At 42.7% G+C, this 18,967-nt stretch overlaps 1 long non-coding RNA gene across 1 annotated transcript in view; it reads left to right on the top strand.

Moving 5' to 3' along the window:
- LOC110257262 overlaps positions 1-18,264 on the top strand; it is an 83,669-nt gene extending 65,405 nt beyond the window's left edge. The window contains exon 3 of the long non-coding RNA XR_002339644.1: positions 14,031-18,264. This is a non-coding gene — a long non-coding RNA (uncharacterized LOC110257262). The remainder of the gene's footprint in view (positions 1-14,030) is intronic.

Raw genomic sequence — 18,967 nt, 5'->3', positions numbered from 1 at the left:
AGCTCACGGCAACGCTGGATCATTAACCCACTGACTATGGCCAGGGATTGAATCTCTGTCCTCAGGGATGCTAGTCAGATTTGTTAACCACTGACTGGGAACTCTAGGACATTGTATTTTGAAAGTGTCACAACCATGAGGATGAATTATAAGCTACCATTTAAATATAATATTTTAGAGGACTCTTTAGTGACATAGCCATTTGTAAAGAAAAAAAAAAAAAAAAAAAAAGAACCACCTGGTGTTTGAACTGTTGCTCCGAGAGCAGGCTAGGATTTCTTTTAGAGTGAGACTAACTATTGGTTTAGAAAAGCACTTTAAAGGGCTTGTTTCACTTTGAAAGTTGTAGGCTTCCCAGGGCATAACCTAGATAGAAGACATTTACACAAAGAAGTTTTCTATCCCACTGCTTAAAAAAGTAAAGCAGCGTGGGAGTGGGCCTTTGGCAGCTCCTGTGTCAGTGGGAGGGGTTTAGATGAACACAGGAAGAGCGGATGGATGTGGGGGGGTCTGGGGAGAGGATGCTACATGGTAGCAGGTGGGGCCCAGGGAAGAAGTCGGCAGTGTTAACCTCCCTGTGATAGGGGTGGTCAAGGAACTTTAGGACATGAAAGTCTAATATTAAATTTTATGTGGTTTTCTATGCTAAACTGAGAACCACACGCAGTTCATTCAACTGTTAACCTGAGTGTCACCAACAAACTACAAATGAAATAACATGGTTCTAGGAGTTCCCGTTGTGGCACATTAGAAACGAATCCGACTAGTATTCATGAGGATGTGGGTTCCATCCTTGGCCTTGCCATAAGCTGTGGTGTAGATCACAGATGCTGCTCGGATCCCGAGTTGCTGTGGTGTAGGCCGGCAGCTGCAGCTCCAATTTGACCCCTAGCCTGAGAACTTCCATATGCCATGGGTGTGGTCCTAAAAAGCAAAAAACAAACAAGCAAAAAAAATTGTTCTGATGTTAACTCTTACGCTCTCTTAACCATGGAATTGGTAAGAACCTCAAGCAAGCTGTGGCTTCAAAGGCTTTCTTGGCCCTTGTCTGGCTTGTATCCTTTCCTTTCCTCATTCTCATGACCCAATCCTCTGCTTTCTTGTCCCATTTTTATTCTTCCTGGCCACATGAAACTTCCTTGTTCTGAGACTTTCACACCAATGACAGAGAACTCTGTCTTTCCATCTGCAATTGTTCAAGCCCCACAAAACGCAGTATTTGGCCTGTGTGTGAAGTCTCCTCTTCCTCTTTTCTCTTACTGATGTTCATTCTCCTTCTGAGAGGAATTATATCCTGCGCTTTGCCTTTTGGCTTGAGAAACTGAGAACTGCCTCCAAGTTAAATCCATGCGGAAAAAGACTCGGTCAGGAGTTCCATCGTCGATATTTCCAGTGTGGCACAATCAAATACTCCCCTGGCTGCAGCCTTTCACGTAGGTCTCGTGAGCACAGGGCACATTGTAATCCAAAATGATTTATGAATTAGCTATTAAACTGTAAAGTCGTGCTGCTCTCGTTTCCTTTCCTGTTTGGCCTTCTCTGTGGCTGGTTGTATTTATGCTATGGTGACTTCCCGTGCTGTTGGCTGTTGCCCTTGCTCTGAAACCTTTCAGGGGCTGCCTAGGTCTGAGTGAGACTGCTGGGACGTCCCAAGTGTCAAGACCCATAGACAGATAAAAACAAGAAGAGCCATGGGGAAGGAATGTTATGTATTTTTTCTCATTATCCTTTGTTGTAAGATACCGCAGTCACCCCCCTCACCAGCACCTTGTTTCCAGACAGGAAGGTTTTATTTAACTTGCGCTAATGGTGCCCTTGCAAATTGAATCCTTCACTTTCAGAATAGAAGGTGAAGTTCAATATATCACCTCACCTCAGTATCCAGTCCTACCATGGTCTCACTTTGGGGATTTTCACTTCTCAGTTTTTCTGATGGTGTTTTTTGTCTGTTTTTTGTTTTGCTTGCTGGATTCTACTTTATTTCTCTTAATGATTTTATCTTCCACTTCCTGACTACAATTCTGCACGTTGCCCCGCTTTTCAGCTCTCTTTCCTTAAATGTAGTTTAGACACATCCCCAGGTCCCTAAACAACAAGCCAGAGTAAATATCCAGCAACTGGTAATTCACTTTAGAAAAATCAATTGTTATTTAAAGGACAATTCCCCCTGAGAACTTCATTTGAATGAGATCTGAATATTTCCTTTGGGGACTTAATAGCATCACCTCTAGAACTTTAGCACATTGAACGGGCAGAAGTCTATACCCACACTTTGACCTGTTTATTCCTTTGAGATTTTCCATAGCAGAAAAATTACTATCAGTCAAATGGAAGAGTTGTAAATTGTTCTGGTTTGGGAAGGAATCCACTGGTAGCTGGCATTCATGTATCATATAGGGTTTTTTTGTTTGTTTGTTTTTTGTCTTTTTGCTATTTCTTTGGGCCGCTCCCTCGGCATATGGAGTTCCCAGGCTAGGGGTAGAATCGGAGCTGTAGCTGCTGGCCTACGTCAGAGCCACAGCAATGCAGGATCTGAGCCGCGTCTGCAACCTACACCACAGCTCACGGCAATGCTGGATCGTTAACCCACTGAGCAAGGGCAAGGACCGAACCCGCAACCTCATGGTTCCTAGTCGGATTCGTTAACCACTTCGCCACGACGGGAACTCCATATAGGGTTTTTAAGTTCAAGTATATGTTTAGTTTTAATGTGGCCTTTGTTTAGGTTATAACACATAGGAGGATTTCAAATGCCTTACGGACCATGGCTTGAATACACTGTAATGAAGATTTAGAGAGCACATTACATTATTGATAATTAATTTTCTTCATAGTAAATAAGTAAATACAACAGACAGTGGGCTGGGTACCAGGGCTAGAACTAGTGATCTAATTTGCAGAGCCCAGTGCAAAATGAAAATGAAGGTTTCCTTGTTCAAAAATTAAGGACTGAATAGTAATTGTTAAGAATGTAATGTTAAACCAATTCCAGGGCCATCCTAAGCACTGGGCCCCCTGTGGCTGCACAGGTCATGAGCCCAGGAAGCAGGTCCTGACTGTGACTTGTAAGGTTGTATTATCCCTGACTTCAAGGAATAAAATAGTGAGGCCCAGACTAGCCCCTAAGTGGGATGCCAAATATTCTAGAATCCTCCTTGCAGATTCCTTAAGCAGTCACCTGACTGTGGAGTGGATACCTGAAGAGCCAGGAAATCTAGATACTCATGGGAGTTACTGAGTTTTATTCTTTAAAAAAAAAAAAAAAAAAAAAAGTTCTACAAAGGTCACAGACCCCAAAGTGTCAGAAGCACTGTTCTCACTCTCAGCCCATCAAATGAGCCTTTCATGGGTTTCAGGCAATTCTTCATACACAATTGGATTCATCTTGAAAATACTGCTTGAAAGTCTTGAGGACATTTTTCTTTCCTCCGCTACCTCACCCTGAAAAGCTAGGTGGTCTCTAGGAGCTTGGGAAAGGCTGGCCCCATGTTTCTACCTCATCCATAGACCAGGTGTGTCTTTTGACATAGCCTTGACCTGGTGACACATTGTGGATAAAGTGGTGTGTGGGCTACCCTTTCTGATGGGGCAATTCAGTCTCTAGTCTGCTTCTCTGGGGGATTCACCCGGAGGAACAGGAGAATCACAGGTACATGCAACGAATCAGTTGCTACTGTCTCTGAGTCAAAGGAGCCAGCCTTGTCGTAAATGGAAGCTCCCATGTGTGAAGTGCCAGCTTGGAGCCAGGCATGGTACTAATCTACATCACAGCGGGCACTCTTGACAAATACTCTCCTCACGCTCATTTTCACAGGTGGAAGCTGAGGCTCAGCAAGGTGAAGTAGGCTTATGCCAAGTGCCTAAAGAGGATGCAGACAGATGTTTTTGCCTCTCTTGCCCCAGCTCTTCACTATCATGTAGTTGGTCTGCCATCTTTGTTGGAGAATTTTGGGTTGCAGGGGTTAAGCCCCAGACTCCAGGAAGAGGGGAAGAGGCCCCTGCTCAGTCCCCAAAGAGGCAGGAAAGCAATTCCTGGGAACACACCCTCTTGTTATTTCCCCCAAAAAAGAACACACTCCAGACAAGACATCAAAGTGAGAGGTGGTAGTTGTCAGAGCTCTCTGCAATGAGAGTTCAAGGAGCTGGGCTTCATCAACAAAGCGGGGAACCATAGCGGTGCAGAGAGCTGGAAGCTCTGCTCTGGGGAAGGAGCTGGATGGCCCTGGTGGTAGAATGTGGCAAAAGCTCTGGAGGGGCCTCCTTGGAAAGCTGGGGGGATGGCCTGGCTGGTAACTACAGCAGAAGGCTGTGGTGTTGACAGTATATGTGGGTGCCTCACAGGCAGCTTAAGGGCACCAGAAAGCAGGGCCAGAGAGAGAAAAAATGAATTGTATTGACTCAGCTTTGATGAATTTATCCAGAATTTTTGCAGTCAGGAAATCTGCAGCACATGGCGGTTCCCAGGCTAAGGATCAAATTGGAGCTATACGTGCTGGCCTACACCATGGCCACAACAATGCAGGATCTGAGCCAAGTCTGTGATTTACACAGCAACATTGGATCCTTAACCCACTGGGCAAGGCCAGCGATCGAACCAGCATCCTCATGGATACTAGTCAGGTTCATTTCTGTTGAGCCACAATGGGAACTCCGAGTATTTTTTTTTTCCCAGCATTCATGTGGGCATGGTATTAATATTTTATGACTTTGTACAGTGTTTAGCATGAATTGTATGGGATATGATGAGTACCAAAATGTTGTCAGTATGTAGGGCCTCCAAAGGTCTTAACCTGGCCCGAATGTCTTGCAACTCTTACTATCCTATCGTTCATCCATCTGCAACAAAATCCCTCCTTGGACCATTCTTGAGCCTAAACCCTTCAAAGCCAGATTCCTCTTTGGAACGTTAAGAAGATTTACTGATACCTCTAGGATGATAATAGTCTCTTGGTCATTAATCCATTAACTCAATAGTTAAACCCAATGTAGAGGATGATGGTAGAGACCAAAATTTACAAGATAAGAGAGAAGGATCTGGTCCAGAAGGTGCTGAAGTTGGGAAAAGTCCTAAAATGGGGCGGTAAATGGCGTGCAACCCTCCTGTGCACTTAATCACTTCCATCCCCAAGTTTAAATACCTTCTTCTTAACTCCATGAAATATACCCGAGAGTTTTCTCTGATCCCTGTGGAAAATTCAGACCCCACCTGAATGCACAGGGTTGATTCTATGTCTGGATCTGAGTTTCCTCCCACATATGACACCTCCCCAGAAAGGCCTTCGAATGTAAATATTAAACATTATCACTTTCTGGAGGACATAGAAAACCTCTTGTGTATGACAGGATTATCGTGAAATTGCAATAACAACGATAAAATATCTTGTTTTTATGCTAGTCTATATTCATTAAGGACTTGACTGGCAGTAACGCACTGATTCTCACAAAATCTGAAGTGGGCACTCGCCTTCCCATTTACAGATAGGTAAGCCAAGGAACAGAAGGTTAAATAATTCATGCAGGGTCATACATTAAATGACGTTGCCGGGTTCCTGGCCTGAGCGCTCCATCGCTCTGTAATTTCGTTCTACCTCTGTATTCCCCGTGGTGCTTTCGCTTTAAAACATATTGTCATATAAATTATCTTATTATTTCTTCACATAACCCACAAGGGATGACTGAATAGCCCCATTCTACAGATAGGGACACTGAGCCTCAGAAGTTTCAGGCTCTCTCTCCCTTGTAAGGTATGTTTTAATTAGAGTTTTGCTGTAGAACTTCCTTAATGAGAAATGAAGCAGAAGGAGGGCAATTCATGAATATCAAGGAGGAAGACAATGTGGAATGTTGAAAAAAATCTTAGTTCAGAGAAATAATTCCTTACCGCCTCACCACCATCCTGTCAGCAAAGGGAAGATAAAATCGAATCGTCTGTTGTGAAGAGCTGTTTCTGACTAAAGTGAGAAAGCCCCTGGGAGCAGAGAACTCGCCGGTAGATTATGCAGAATTAATAAAAAGGTATTTAAAGGAAAAGAGAGGGAGATGATGAGAAAGGAAACGTCATCAGTGTGACCTGAAACACTATACCCTGCCTCCCAGAAAACCCACTTTTTGGACTGGATTGAATCCAGTTCTTTGGTGTGCATTTTCCTCTTGAGCAAGCCAACGCCAACTCAAAAGGAACAGCCTGCTTTCTAACACATTTAGGCTTTTGCAAGACTTAAGGTCCTTCAGACTGCTGTAATTACCCTCACATTATTGCTACACATCAATTTGGTGTCCAGATTGAAAAATGGAATAAATGTTTACCAGAAAAGCCATTTACTTGTCAACTTCAACAATGAGTCTGGGATGAGAAACAATACTGTCTGAGCTGAGAGGTGTAATTTCACCACCCAAGGCAGTCGTCAATGTTTCATCAATTGAAAATCAATAAACTTCAATCAATTCCCTAGAGCTTAGTACCTTAAGCTTTGGATGGCAAAGGGTCCTTTCTGTTCTGGAGACTTCAGGTCTAGTACGATTTTGCTTTTTTCGTATAATCAGCAAAGCTCAAACTATTTCCTGATGGAAGAAAATTGCTCAGCAGCCCCTGGCAAATGATTGGAAAGTGTTTTCCAGTTTCTGACAGTGACCTCGGGAAGACAGTTAGAGGAGGCCAGGCTCTTAGCATCTCTGCAGGCCCTTGTCGTTCTTTTCTTCTTTTTCTCATTGTATTATTTTTATTTTTCCTGTGTTTGTTATAGAGACTGGAGATAGCTAGGCCACTATCTCCTTTCTAAGGGACAGGCAACCCCCGTATTGGGAGCTTTAGCAGAGCTCCGCTGCCCAGCCTCACCCCCAGGCCCTGCTGCTCCAGGAGACTTCCAGATTCTGCTGGATTCCTTCTCAAGTGCAGGGGCGCTTATCCTTGCACTGGTCTCATCTTGGGCTAGTTGGTTCTTCTGCTGTCTTCTTACTTCTCTGCTATGTTGCCAAATGCCTCACAGTTGGTAGCCTGTTGATAGCATTTGTCACTGCTTTTCAGAATAAAGGTGTTTGTTTTTTAAACCATATTCTAAAATATGTTTGTGGTCATTTCCGTAGCAACTGGGGGAGAAAGAGAGTCGTTAAACGTGCAGGCTCAAATCGCCATCTTAGAACGGAAGTCTTGACATCCTTTTCAAAAACAATTACTAATACAATTTATAGTCCTGTTTATGGCATGCAAGTAAAAAGCCCATGAAACTACTCGGCACTGTAGGAAATGAATGGTTTATGAAACTGTTGACTGTACTCTAATCCTGGCTTCAGAATGATTAACAAATTCATCATCTAGGGGAAAGCTGGCTTGGCAGAGATTAATTCTTAAACTATTCTTATTTGAGGGTATTGTTTGGTTTTTATTTGGGAGAACTTCCAGAATTGTTTTAAAAAAGTGTGTGTGTGTGTGTGTGTGTGCGTGTTTTACTTGAAATAGAAATAACCAGTGTTTTATGCCTGGCTATAGTTACACTCCATACATTGTAACTGATTTCTATGTCTTTAATACTGAAAAGGACCAGAATTTCAACAAGGGACTCCAAAAGTTTTTCATCAGAACCAGAAAGGGAGGTGGATATATCAGTTAGGATGTGATTGGTGGCAGGTACCAGAAATCAATTTATGTTACTGAAATCAAAGGCGGATTTACTATAAGGCTATGATATGAGCAAAACCATCCCAGAGTCTACAGATAGAGGTAACAGTAGAGAAGTTTATCCATTACAATGTATTCAGCTGCCCTTCACAGACTAGAGATAATGGATTTTTTTTTGACTCAGATACCTGGAGGTCCAAAGGTAGGATGGTCTCCAGGTTGCTCATTGATATTACCAAGTTTCTGTCAGTTCTCTACGTGCCTGTCCCTCTACTGGCCTCAACCCTTACGCTGGTTCCCATGGTCACAGAGCTGCCAGCAGACCACAAGGTTACATCCTCCTGTGTTAGCCTGGGGTCTTAGAAAAACTGATGTGTTGACACTTTAAGACTGGAGCATGATTTTGGGAAGCAGGAAAAGGCAAAGGGGGAAGGAGGTGGAAAATGGGAGGAACAAGTATAAAGGGGAAACCTTCATAAAGGACGCCCCTGCGACACATCTCAGGACCATCTGTGTGGGTGCAGGAAGAGAGAACTCAATCATAGGCCAATTCCTGGCTCCCATGGTCCACCTATTAGAGTTATTCCCTTAGGACCTAGAGTTATTCCCCTCCCCTCCAAGTTCTGTCCCTAGACTTCTCTAGATGGCTGCTGGGAAATCTATGGCACCCACAGGACCAGTAGGGTCAGAACACAGACTCAGCAGTCTCTCTTAACCAGGCACCCTGGGCTTGTGGCTTCTTCATCTCTAGCAATGACCTGAGAACAGCAGACTGTCACTAGGGCCTTGCTGCTCTATAAGCAACCCAGTGTAAGGATTTGGGATGGCACATAAACTGAGTCCAATACATCACCCCCATCTAGAGTGGAGGTCTCTTCCAGAAGCTACTCCAGAAGAGTAAGGAATCCTCTTTCTTCAAATCTAGCAAGAGTTATCTTCTTCTCCCTCATTGGCTCCCCTTGGCCCTCATCTACCTCTGGAACAGAACTTGTGCCCAGGGAATAGGATTATGATAAACTTAGGCTAGAGTCATTTAGCTATGGATTTAGACTATTTCCCAGGTATTCTTGGGTAGCTGTGGAGATCACAGTGAAACTGAGTCAGTTACCAAAAAGAGAAGACAAAATTTTGAGACAACCATAAGGTTCTCTTTAAGAAAGTGCCAAGAAACAGGAGCAAAAAAACATAAGATTCTGGCTCAGCAGAAATTAATCCAACTAGTATCCATGAAGGCACCGGTTCAATCCCTAGACTTGCTCAGTGGGTTAAGGATCCAGCATTGCCGTGATTTGTGGTGTAGGTCACAGACATGGCTCAGATCTGGTGTTGCTGTGGTGCAGGCCAGCAACTACAGCTCTCTTTTGACGCCTAGCCTGGGAACTTCCATATGCCTTGGGTGTGGCCCTAAAAAGATAAGATTCTGTGATTCTTGTATTTCTTCGCTCAGTGTTTCCTGTAAATTATCAATCTTTGCCTCCAGTTTATTTCCAATGTTTGCATCATCTTCAGCATCATCAGTCTAAAAGTCTTTTTCCTGGAGGCTGATAATCTCCAAATCACTTAGCTGTTTCTCTGGGGTTTTTTCTTTCTCCCTTATCTGAGTTATAGTCTCTGCCTTTTCATTTTTATAGGTTGTTGGTGTGGTGTCCTTTTTGCAGACAATAGAGTTGTAGGTCTCTTACTTCTGATATCTGCCCTCCCTGTGGCTGAATTTGGTATGGGGGCTTGCTATAGGCTTCCTTTTGGGAGGGACTCAGTTGCCTGCCCACTGGTAGGTGGGGCTGATTCCTATCCCTCTGGTGGGTGGGGTTTTGCCTCTGGGTGAAATTAGAGGCAGCTGTGTGCCTGGGGGGTCTTTAGGTAGCCTGTTTACTGATGGGTGGGGCTGTGATCCCACCTGGATTATTGTTTGGCCTGGGGCTCCTCAGCGCTAATGGTTGTACAAATATAAATGTAATAAAATTCATTGAGTAATAAAAAAACGCATTAAAAAAGAGATGCTATGTTTCTCCTTCATACACATCTGTTTCATTGTTGTCATTCTAAAGAGAATTGAGAGCCCAAGGTATAAATGAAATATGACCTCTAATAGCATGAAAGTTTAATTGTTCCAAATCTATCCATAGCCAATAAAACAGAATATTTTCTTCATATGATTGACCCAACTTGAATCCATGTTCTCTTTTGTATCAATCCGACTATAGCCAGGGGGACTAGTTCACACAAACACTGTAACTAGGAGAGGTCCACTCCCATTAAACACCCATGTAGTTAGATTAAATTAATATTCCTAACATTCCTTGCTAGAACCATTTTTATACATTTTAAGGATACATAAATCAGATTGTGTATTTCTCTCCAACATTGCCCAAACATGACATCTCTGACCCTCTTCAACCTTGCTACTAACCTAGTATAGACAGTACCACTGGCTTGTTCCTGGGCAACGTCATCTTTGGTTACTATTTAACCTATTTCTATTTCACAGAGGGTGACAAGTCTTCCACTCCGTTCTTGATGACACTTAACTTAAAATTCTAGTTGTTAAAGTCTCTCTACTTCTTGGAATATGGAGTACATCACGCTCAGCCTAAGTAGCTAGTTCACTGTGTAAATGTGGGATTCTACCTATTCCACTGCCTCTAGGTATGTATTCAAGGACCACTTGCCAAGTAAACAGGTGATACACCACCAGTACCAAAGCTGCCAACCAAAGTCACTCTAAGTGCCGTCATTTTCACATAGGAATAGTAGTTGCATAATATAATATATAGAGGCAAGAAGTTCATAGTGGCCCGTTACAGTGGAAGTGGAAATCCAAGCACAGAGAAGTCAAAAGTAAATGGTTGTGTCCTTCCACAGGTGAATGAATAAACAAAGTTTAGTATGTCAGTATAACGGAATATTCTCCAACAATAAAAAGTTATGAGCTATCAAGCCAAGAAAAGACATGGAAGAACCCAAAATTCATATCGTTAAGTGAGTCAGGAAGCCAGTCTGAAAAGACTCCCCACTATATGCCTCTGGTTCTATAACATTCAGGGAAAGGCAAAATTACAGACAGTGAAAAGATTAGCAGTGACGAGGGATTTGGAGGGAAGGGAGGAGGAATAGATGGAGCATGGAGATATCTAGGGCGGTGAAACTATTCAGTAAGATACTGTAAGTACAGGGGCATGACAAACAATTGTTAAAACCTATAGAGCAATAAAACACGAAGAGTGTACCCTAGAATAAACTATGGACTATGGTAAATAATAGTGTGTCAGTATTGGTTCACCAGTTATAATAAGTATATCCCACTAATGCACTATGTTAATAACAGGGGAAAATGTGTCTGAAGGAGTAAGGAATAAATGGGAACTCTCTACTTTCTGCTTAATTTTCCTATAAGCCTAAAACTGCCCTAAAAATAAGGTCTATGATAAAAGGAAGGAAGGAGGGAGGGAGGGAAGGGAAAGACAGGGAGGGAGGGATAGAAAGGAAGGAAGGAAGGAAGGGGGAAGTGAGGATAGGAAGGAGTGAAGTTTCATTGTTTCAATATGAAGGAAAAAAACAGGGTAACCATATCTAGCCCTCAGCAGAATTTCTCTTGGACATCTGGGTGTAGCAGTTGTGTTGTGTTCCTAGTTCCCACATCTTGGGAACTGTACCCTTCCCCAACGACACGACTCCTTTGGGCCAGCTGGCCTCTCTCAGTCATGTTCTTTTTTTTTGGCATTTTTTAAACTAAAGTATAGTTGATTTACAATGTTGTGCAAATTTCTGCTGTAGAGCAAAGTGACCCAGTTATACATACATGTACATTCCCTTACTTAAATTATCTTCCATCATGGTCTATCCCAAGAAACTGGATAGAGTTCCCTGTGCTATATAGTAGGACCTCATTGTTTATTTATTCTAAATGTAATAGTTTGCATCTACTAACTCCAAACTCTCAGTCCATCCCACTCTCTCCCTTATCCCCCTTGGCAACCACAAGTCTGTTCTCCATGTGTGTGAGTCTGTTTCTGTTTTGTAGATTGGTTCATTTGTGCCATATTTTAGATTCTAGATATAAGTGAGGTCCTGTGATATTTGTCTTTCTCTTTCTGATTTACTTAGTATGAGAATCTCTAGTTGCATCCATATTGCTGCACATGGCATTGTTTCGTTCTTTTTATGGCTGAGTAGTATTCCATTGTGTATACATACCACATCTTTTTAATCCATGACTAATCTTTTAGTCTGTTTATGACACATTTGGGTTGCTTCCATGTCTTGGCTGTTGTCAATAGTGCTTCTATGAACATAGGGTTGCATGAATCTTTTTGAATTATAGTTTTGTCCAGATATATGTCCAGGAGTGAGATTGTTGGATCATATGGTAGTTCTATATTCAGTTTTCTGAGGAACCTCCATACTGGTTATACCAATTTACATTCCCATCACTAATGTAGGAGAGTTCTCAGACACATTTTTTTTTATTTTAATGATTTTTTCCCCTTACGGTGGTTTACAGTATTTTGTCAGTTTTCTACTGTACAGCAAGGTGACCCAGTCACACATACATATGTACATCCTTTTTTCTCACATTATCATGCTCCATCATAAGTGACTAGATATGGTTCCCAGTGCTATACAGCAGGATTTCATTGCTTATCCATTCCAAAGTCAATAGTTTACATCTATTAACTCCAAATTCCCAGTCCATCCCACTTCCTCCCCCTCCCCCTTGGCAACCACGAGTCTGTTCTCCAAGTTTATGGTTTTCTTTTCTGGGGAAAGCTTCATTTGTGCCATATATTAGATTCCAGATATAAGTGATATCATATGGTATTTGTCTTTCTCTTTCTGACTTACTTCACTTACTATGAGAGTCTATAATTCCATTCAGGTACATTTTTTATGTGACTTCATCCCCTGGTTGTAGTTGGATTGGTCTAGGAGAGGACATGTCACACAAGTTGGGCCAGTTAGACTCAAAATAAAGATCTGGTCTCTCTGAATATGATAGAGTTTTAGTTTTATTAACAAAAGTGGCCCAGCTGAGAAGTGTGTTATCAGATAAGAGATTTTGCTATCCTTTAAAGGCCATTATTTATTTTCTTAGGGATTTTGCCCAATCTGGTCTATTAGTAAAGATTTTCATTCAGATCTCCATAACATAAAACCCACGAGAAAGCAAATACTATCTGCATAGTCAGCCTTCCAAAACATGTATCATCCATGACATTATGATAACAATGACAGAGGAGGAAGTTATTCAATAAGTCTTACACCAGTCTAATCACCTATAAGAGAACATTTTCCCCCTTTGTCTATTCGCTGCGGTCCTAAGGATGAATCAGGGGCTGTCTGTCCGTCTGCCTCAAAGCTGTTACTCTGTGAGTGCGAGCCTTAGTTCATGATGTGCACCAGAAGCCTGATGCTCACCTGTTGCTGAGGCCACAGTTCCGCCAGCCTCAGATAGATGTTCGTGGCAACAGGTACCAGAAAGAATAATTTACAAGTCTGATCTTATTACAATGACTATGTTAAATTCCTTAATAATTTGCCCTTCTCTTCTGAGGGCCAGGAGTGCTTCACAGTATACAGTGTCTGCTGTGAGGTAGGCAGGTAGGAGAGACTGGAGAGCGTAGCACATCCTTGTCCACAGCGCTGTCTGTCGCCCCCTTCCCCACACACACCCACACAGTGCCGCGGAGCCTCTGTGCACAGATGAGCAAGCATCTTATGAGCTGAATGATAATTATGAAAACCACTGAGAAAATGGCAGAAACAGCCTGCAAATGAAAGGAAGTTGAAATGTAAGAGGAAATTGAATCATTACTTTTTAAAACAGGGAGGCAATCTTGCCTTCCAACACTCTAAATCTTTCATTTTACTTCTTTCTGGTCCATGCTCTTTATCTTTTCTTGGGCCCCCATTCAGATTTTCTGAACTGAGGGGATACAGCTTCAAGTAGCTGTGTGGTTTCCGTAGGTGTCATCGAAATGACAGTGTGGTTTCTAGGCATCTGATGGCTTAACGAGGACAAGTTCTACCTACTGAATTGGTGGATCTCAGCACCTACAATTGGGTCTGGGGTGCTTGGCAGCCATTATTTTATTTAACAGACTTGGAAAGGCTGTCAGTCAAGTGGCATAGCATCAAAATTACTTGCCTGAGGGCCCTCATGAATGAGGGAGGGTGGCTTTAGGAGACTCTGCTTTCCTGTGTTGTGGGACCCTGGTAGGAGAGTGTTGACCAATTTACCTGGTATCACTCTTACCTTCTGACCCTATGTGGTCAGGCTCACCCAAGACCCCTCATGGTGGTTTAAGTTGGTGCTTCCCAAACGTTAACATTAATACACATAACCTGACATCTTGTTAAAATGCTGATTCCGATGTAGTAGGTCTGGGGTGGGTTGATGATTCTGCACATCTGACAGATGTTGCTGTTCCATGGACCACATCTTGAAGAGCAGAAGCTTCACTCATCAGAGCTGAGCCCACCATCTTGTAACAGCCTGCCACCACGAAGAGATGCAAGGACAGAACCACACATGCCTTTGGATTTTCCAACCTCATGACCTCCGAAACAGAGAAAGGAAATGGAACCACACTGAAGAGGCCTCTCTCACGCCCCAGGCATGAAACCAAGATGCAAGTATCTTATCATATTACCTCAGCTGATGAGAATCTGAGCAATGTGAATGAGAAAGTGATTAAGTAAACCTTGGTGTGTGAGTCTTACCTCCATCTGACATTATGGGTAGCCTATGTTGCCAAGGTGACTTGACAGGCTGGAGATGGCAAATCTGAGTGGAGGGGACCTCAAGAGATACCAAATGTTTAACACACCCTGCAGGAAACCCCAACTGCAGGAAAGACCTGCCCAAAATAGAGGTGTGCTGATGCAAATCAGTAACCACGGTTCTTCTTAGGGTGTAAGAATGGGCTGGAAACCTCACTGGTGACTCATCAGCCTCCACTGTTGCCAGGAGTTATCTCAAGCTCTGGTCAGGCAGCCAGTCATTGCCTGGCAGAGGGAACCATCCCTGCAAGCTTTTTCTCCAGCATGTTCTGGATCCAAAGGTAGAAGCTGCTTGCCCCTGTCCGTGGATGATGCTGCACCCTCTGAGGTGACCTTTCTGAGGGCATAGAAACTAGACCAAGTTGTCACAGGCATCCACCCCTTCCAGTCTCTGTCTTATGCACTGAGGATTGGGTGGTAGGTATGGGGTTCTCCAAAGTCAGGTAGAGACCCACTCCTCTGGGATGCTTGATTTTTCATCCAAGTGGGTGAGGTCCCATGGTTGGCAGAATTGCACACTCCAAGCACCATAAGGCTGGCCCCATGTGCCAGGGTCCCAAGATGGGTTTCTTTCTTGGAAGTAGGTGCCTTGGATAATTTTTTAGCTGAAAGATCCACTAGCAAGAAAATAGCCATCTCTACACTCACACTTCTCTGCCCTTTTCTGACTGTTCAGACTCACAAACCTACTTTTTTCAAGGCAGGACTCCTGTCACCTGAGGAGACTAAGAGTAGACAATTAAGGCTGGTTTGTAATGATGTCAGGGCTTCTGGAATGTTTACTTCTCTGCAAAGTACTCCTGAACACCAAGCTCCTAGCCTAGAACTTAACCAGAGCAGAAATGTTTCTTTGCATTATTGAGGGAGTAACACATGAGAGGGTGATCAATTCAGCTGGTAACATGTTCTCTGAATCTATTCTGGGTATGACATTGTGTGAGAAATAACAAAAGTTCCCCCTCACTGTTTCTTATCTGATGTGGAAAGGGAGTTGTGCATTCTAAAAAATAATATTAAGTGTCTGGCACATGAGAGTTTATAGAGCACAGCTGTGTAAATTCTGTTATTTAATACAACCAACCTGTGATTTAAAAAAATCATCTTCTGAATTTTGTAAGATGAGAAAAAGGAAACTCAGAAAGGCACAGATAAATTTTCAGAATGAAGTAGACATCTGGAAGTGGTTTTGGGGTTAAGCTCAAGCGTCAGGGTCTTGCCCCTTGTCACAGTGTCCAGTGCCACTCAGACCCTGTGAAGTTAGGAAAGGGAGAGGCCTCTTCTCAGAACTTGTCCCCCAGTCCCCGTAGAGTCCTCAGTGTGTTGCATCTCATTGGCTGTGAGCCTTTCCCATGTTCCCTCTTCTTCCTTCCACAGCCCATCATTCCCCAGAGGCCACAGAGTCCTCTTGTGCAAAGTTCATGACCTTTTGCAATGCATCACAAACATACCCCAAGTCACCCAAGACTTCGTCTTGGCTCAGCCATATTCACTTTCCTTGCTTAAAGGATAAAGAAGCAGAGTTCCTGGTATATGGGGAGTGAGCCATACAAGAGTGGGACTACGTTCTACCTTGTATCAGAGCCCATGTTTAACAAGTCACAGTTTGTTACAATCTATGCTCTCTTAAATTACTTTATCAAGGGTTACTTTGTCTTGCCAGTGGGTCACCTGTCCACAGTATCCCAGGTATGGGTTGTATTTTATTCTTTTTTATTGCTCTGGCTCCGAGTAAAGCTTCCTAGAGTAAGTGTTTGATTATGATTATTGGAGTATCCCAGGGGTACTAAGAAAAGCCTAGAAAATGCCTCTCGGTCATAAAGTATCCTGCAGTATTCTCTTCAGTGGCGGGAAGAGCTTGCAAACCTAGACTCTCCTCTGCCCTTGGGAATTCAGTGGCAGGCTTCACCAAGCTGAGAGGTGGAGAGGATCTCAGAGAAATGCTCAGCTGTGTCCTCTCCCTGGAGTCTCACTTCCTTATTCTCCTGGCCCAGCCTCAGGTTGGCTAATTCCATCAGGCTCTGGATCAAGAGATAACCAAGGAGAACATTCCCACCCACTCCCCCTGCCAAGATGGGCTGGGTCGAGCCCAGTCATGTGCATTTTGCAAGACACTCAAGGTGATTATGACTCAAGTGGTGCCCACACCACCATTAAAGAAAACATTGTATTCATCAGAGATTGGGTACCATTCCTGAAAATTCTGGTCACTCCTAAGCCGGCAATCCAAAAAGGCATTTCTGGGTCATATAGGACCACTCTATGGGAATATAATGACTATGGTTCCTCCCAGAATCCCAGTGCATGGCCAGGAACACACCAGGTCTTCTTCAGTTTACATGAGAATGAACTTACTTCCCTTTCCACCCAACTGATTTCTTAAGTGTTTTCTATGTGCTAGTCACTGTGTTGGGACACTTAGTCCTCACAGTAACTCTATAGGTTATTCACTCATTAGAGATGATAAAACAGGTCCAGAGAGGTTAAGACAGTTGTATGAACACAAAATGAAAGTAGATAGATGGAGATATTCATCTTAACAGCCCAGTTTCACACACCATCCATACCATATATGCCCTCTTCCACCTAAATCAAACACATCTGGAATTGGGGAGCAAGGCTAATGGGGCTTCTTTCTATGTGAAGACATTCCATCCCCCACTGACACTGCATTTCCATCCTGTGATCTAGTTGTAATCTTTTCCTCCTTTACACATTTGTTCCAAGAAAGAAAATAAAAGCTAAGCAGAAGGTCCAGGGGGATGGAGGGGAGCTGGGGCATTTTTGTCCAGGGCTGGATGAGCCTGCCTGTCTGCCATGAAATTTGCCCTTTGCCCTGCACTCCAAACTGAGCTCAGGCAGAACAGACGGCCCCTTGCCAGGGCCAACCAGGGTAAGGGTCAGTGGCAACCCAAGCTCAGACCGCCTCACATTGGTTTATTGGTTTGGTTGAATATATTGATTTTGGCAGCATCTGACCTGTTTTATCCTATATTTGTTGCCATACTCGAGTTAAAGAAAGGGAGGAAGCAGAAACAAAGGATCAGCAGAAAATACAAGAATTAGGAATCAGTATGAATTCTTTAGGAGTCTCAGAGGCTGTATATTGTTTCTATATAAATTATCAAATTTATACATAAGCAGATTATATAATAGATTAATAACATTTTGAAGGATTTTTTTCCTATAAAATTAAAGACAGAGAACATAGAGTTCATATCTTCCACTTGAGCAAATTACTTAACCTCTATGTCTTGGTTTCTCAGGGTTTTTTTTATGGAAGGGAGTGTTGTTTGGGCTTTTGGATTTTTTTTTTTTAGTTTCTCAGGTTTTAATTGTAGACAGTAATATCTGCTTGAAGGAGTGACCTGTGAAGATGAAAAATAATGTATTCAGGGCAGGCTGTCAATAAATGGTAGCTAATATTATGATAGCAACTCTGGAACTCACTTCCAAAGTTAATGGAACATCTGAAGGGGAACCTCATCATAAGAAAGGTGTAGACTTCTTGTCCTGATTTTTAAAATTACAATACAGAGCCTTAACGATATATTCTTTCTTCTCTGAGCTCAGAACACCTTACAAGTAAATAGGAATTTTGCACCTATTATTCCACTTGATCCTCATAACAGGCCTTCAATGTAAGGTGGGAACTATTTCCTTCATTTTACAAACGTCTGTGAGAAGGATTAGGGAGATTAAATGATTTACCCTAACATTTTATAAAGAGAAGAACAGAGACTCACACATCCATCTTCTGAAACTAAGTTCAGACCTCGTGCCAGCCAACCATCTAAAACATAGATGTTCATCTTCAAGATGCTCCGTGAAGACGCGTGCTCTCTCTTTCATATTCACTTGTTAGGAAACTGTATCCCAGAGATGGAAAAAAAAAAAGTTTATTTAGATCACACAGAAAACCAGCAAGAGGAGTGAGATTTTAAAAAAAATTATTGTCATTGATTTACAATGTCCTGTCAATTTCTGCTGTACAGCAGTGACCCAGTTTTATATATATATATATATATATATATATATATATATAATATATATATACACACACGTGTATATATACACAGTTTTTAATATATATATGTACACACACACATTTTTTTTTCACACACTATCCTCCATCATGTTCCATCACAAAGAAGTGGGAGTTTTTAGAAGGAGACTTTAGCACACAGCTGATGGCCCGAGGAGCTCCTGAGAAGGCTTGGGCTCCACTACTTGGGCAAACTTAACTTTAGTATTTTCCCAAGTTCGGAACTGAGAATAACCATCTCAGCTTGACAGAGATTAAAGCATAGGTATGTGCCTGGCACACTGATGCTCAATAGACAAGGGTTTCCTATCCCTCCTGTGTTAGGTTGGCACATGTCTACTTGATGAAATCTGGTAACTAAAGCCCAGAGTTGTGAAGCCTTCTTGTGCCACAAACCAAGTACAGTGGGTACCCAGGACGGGTGGCCAAACATCTCAGCAGTCCGCAGCCTCAGCTGTCCTGAAGCAGGACTGTTCCCGGAAGGGGCTCTGAAAATACTTTAGCTTCTGTAAGTAGGTTGATTCCCTGCC

Source organism: Sus scrofa, chromosome 16 (genome assembly GCF_000003025.6).
Source record: "Sus scrofa isolate TJ Tabasco breed Duroc chromosome 16, Sscrofa11.1, whole genome shotgun sequence".
NCBI lineage: Eukaryota > Metazoa > Chordata > Mammalia > Artiodactyla > Suidae > Sus > Sus scrofa.
Note: the sequence above shows the minus strand (reverse complement) of the source record. Positions and strands in the feature narration are given on the sequence as shown.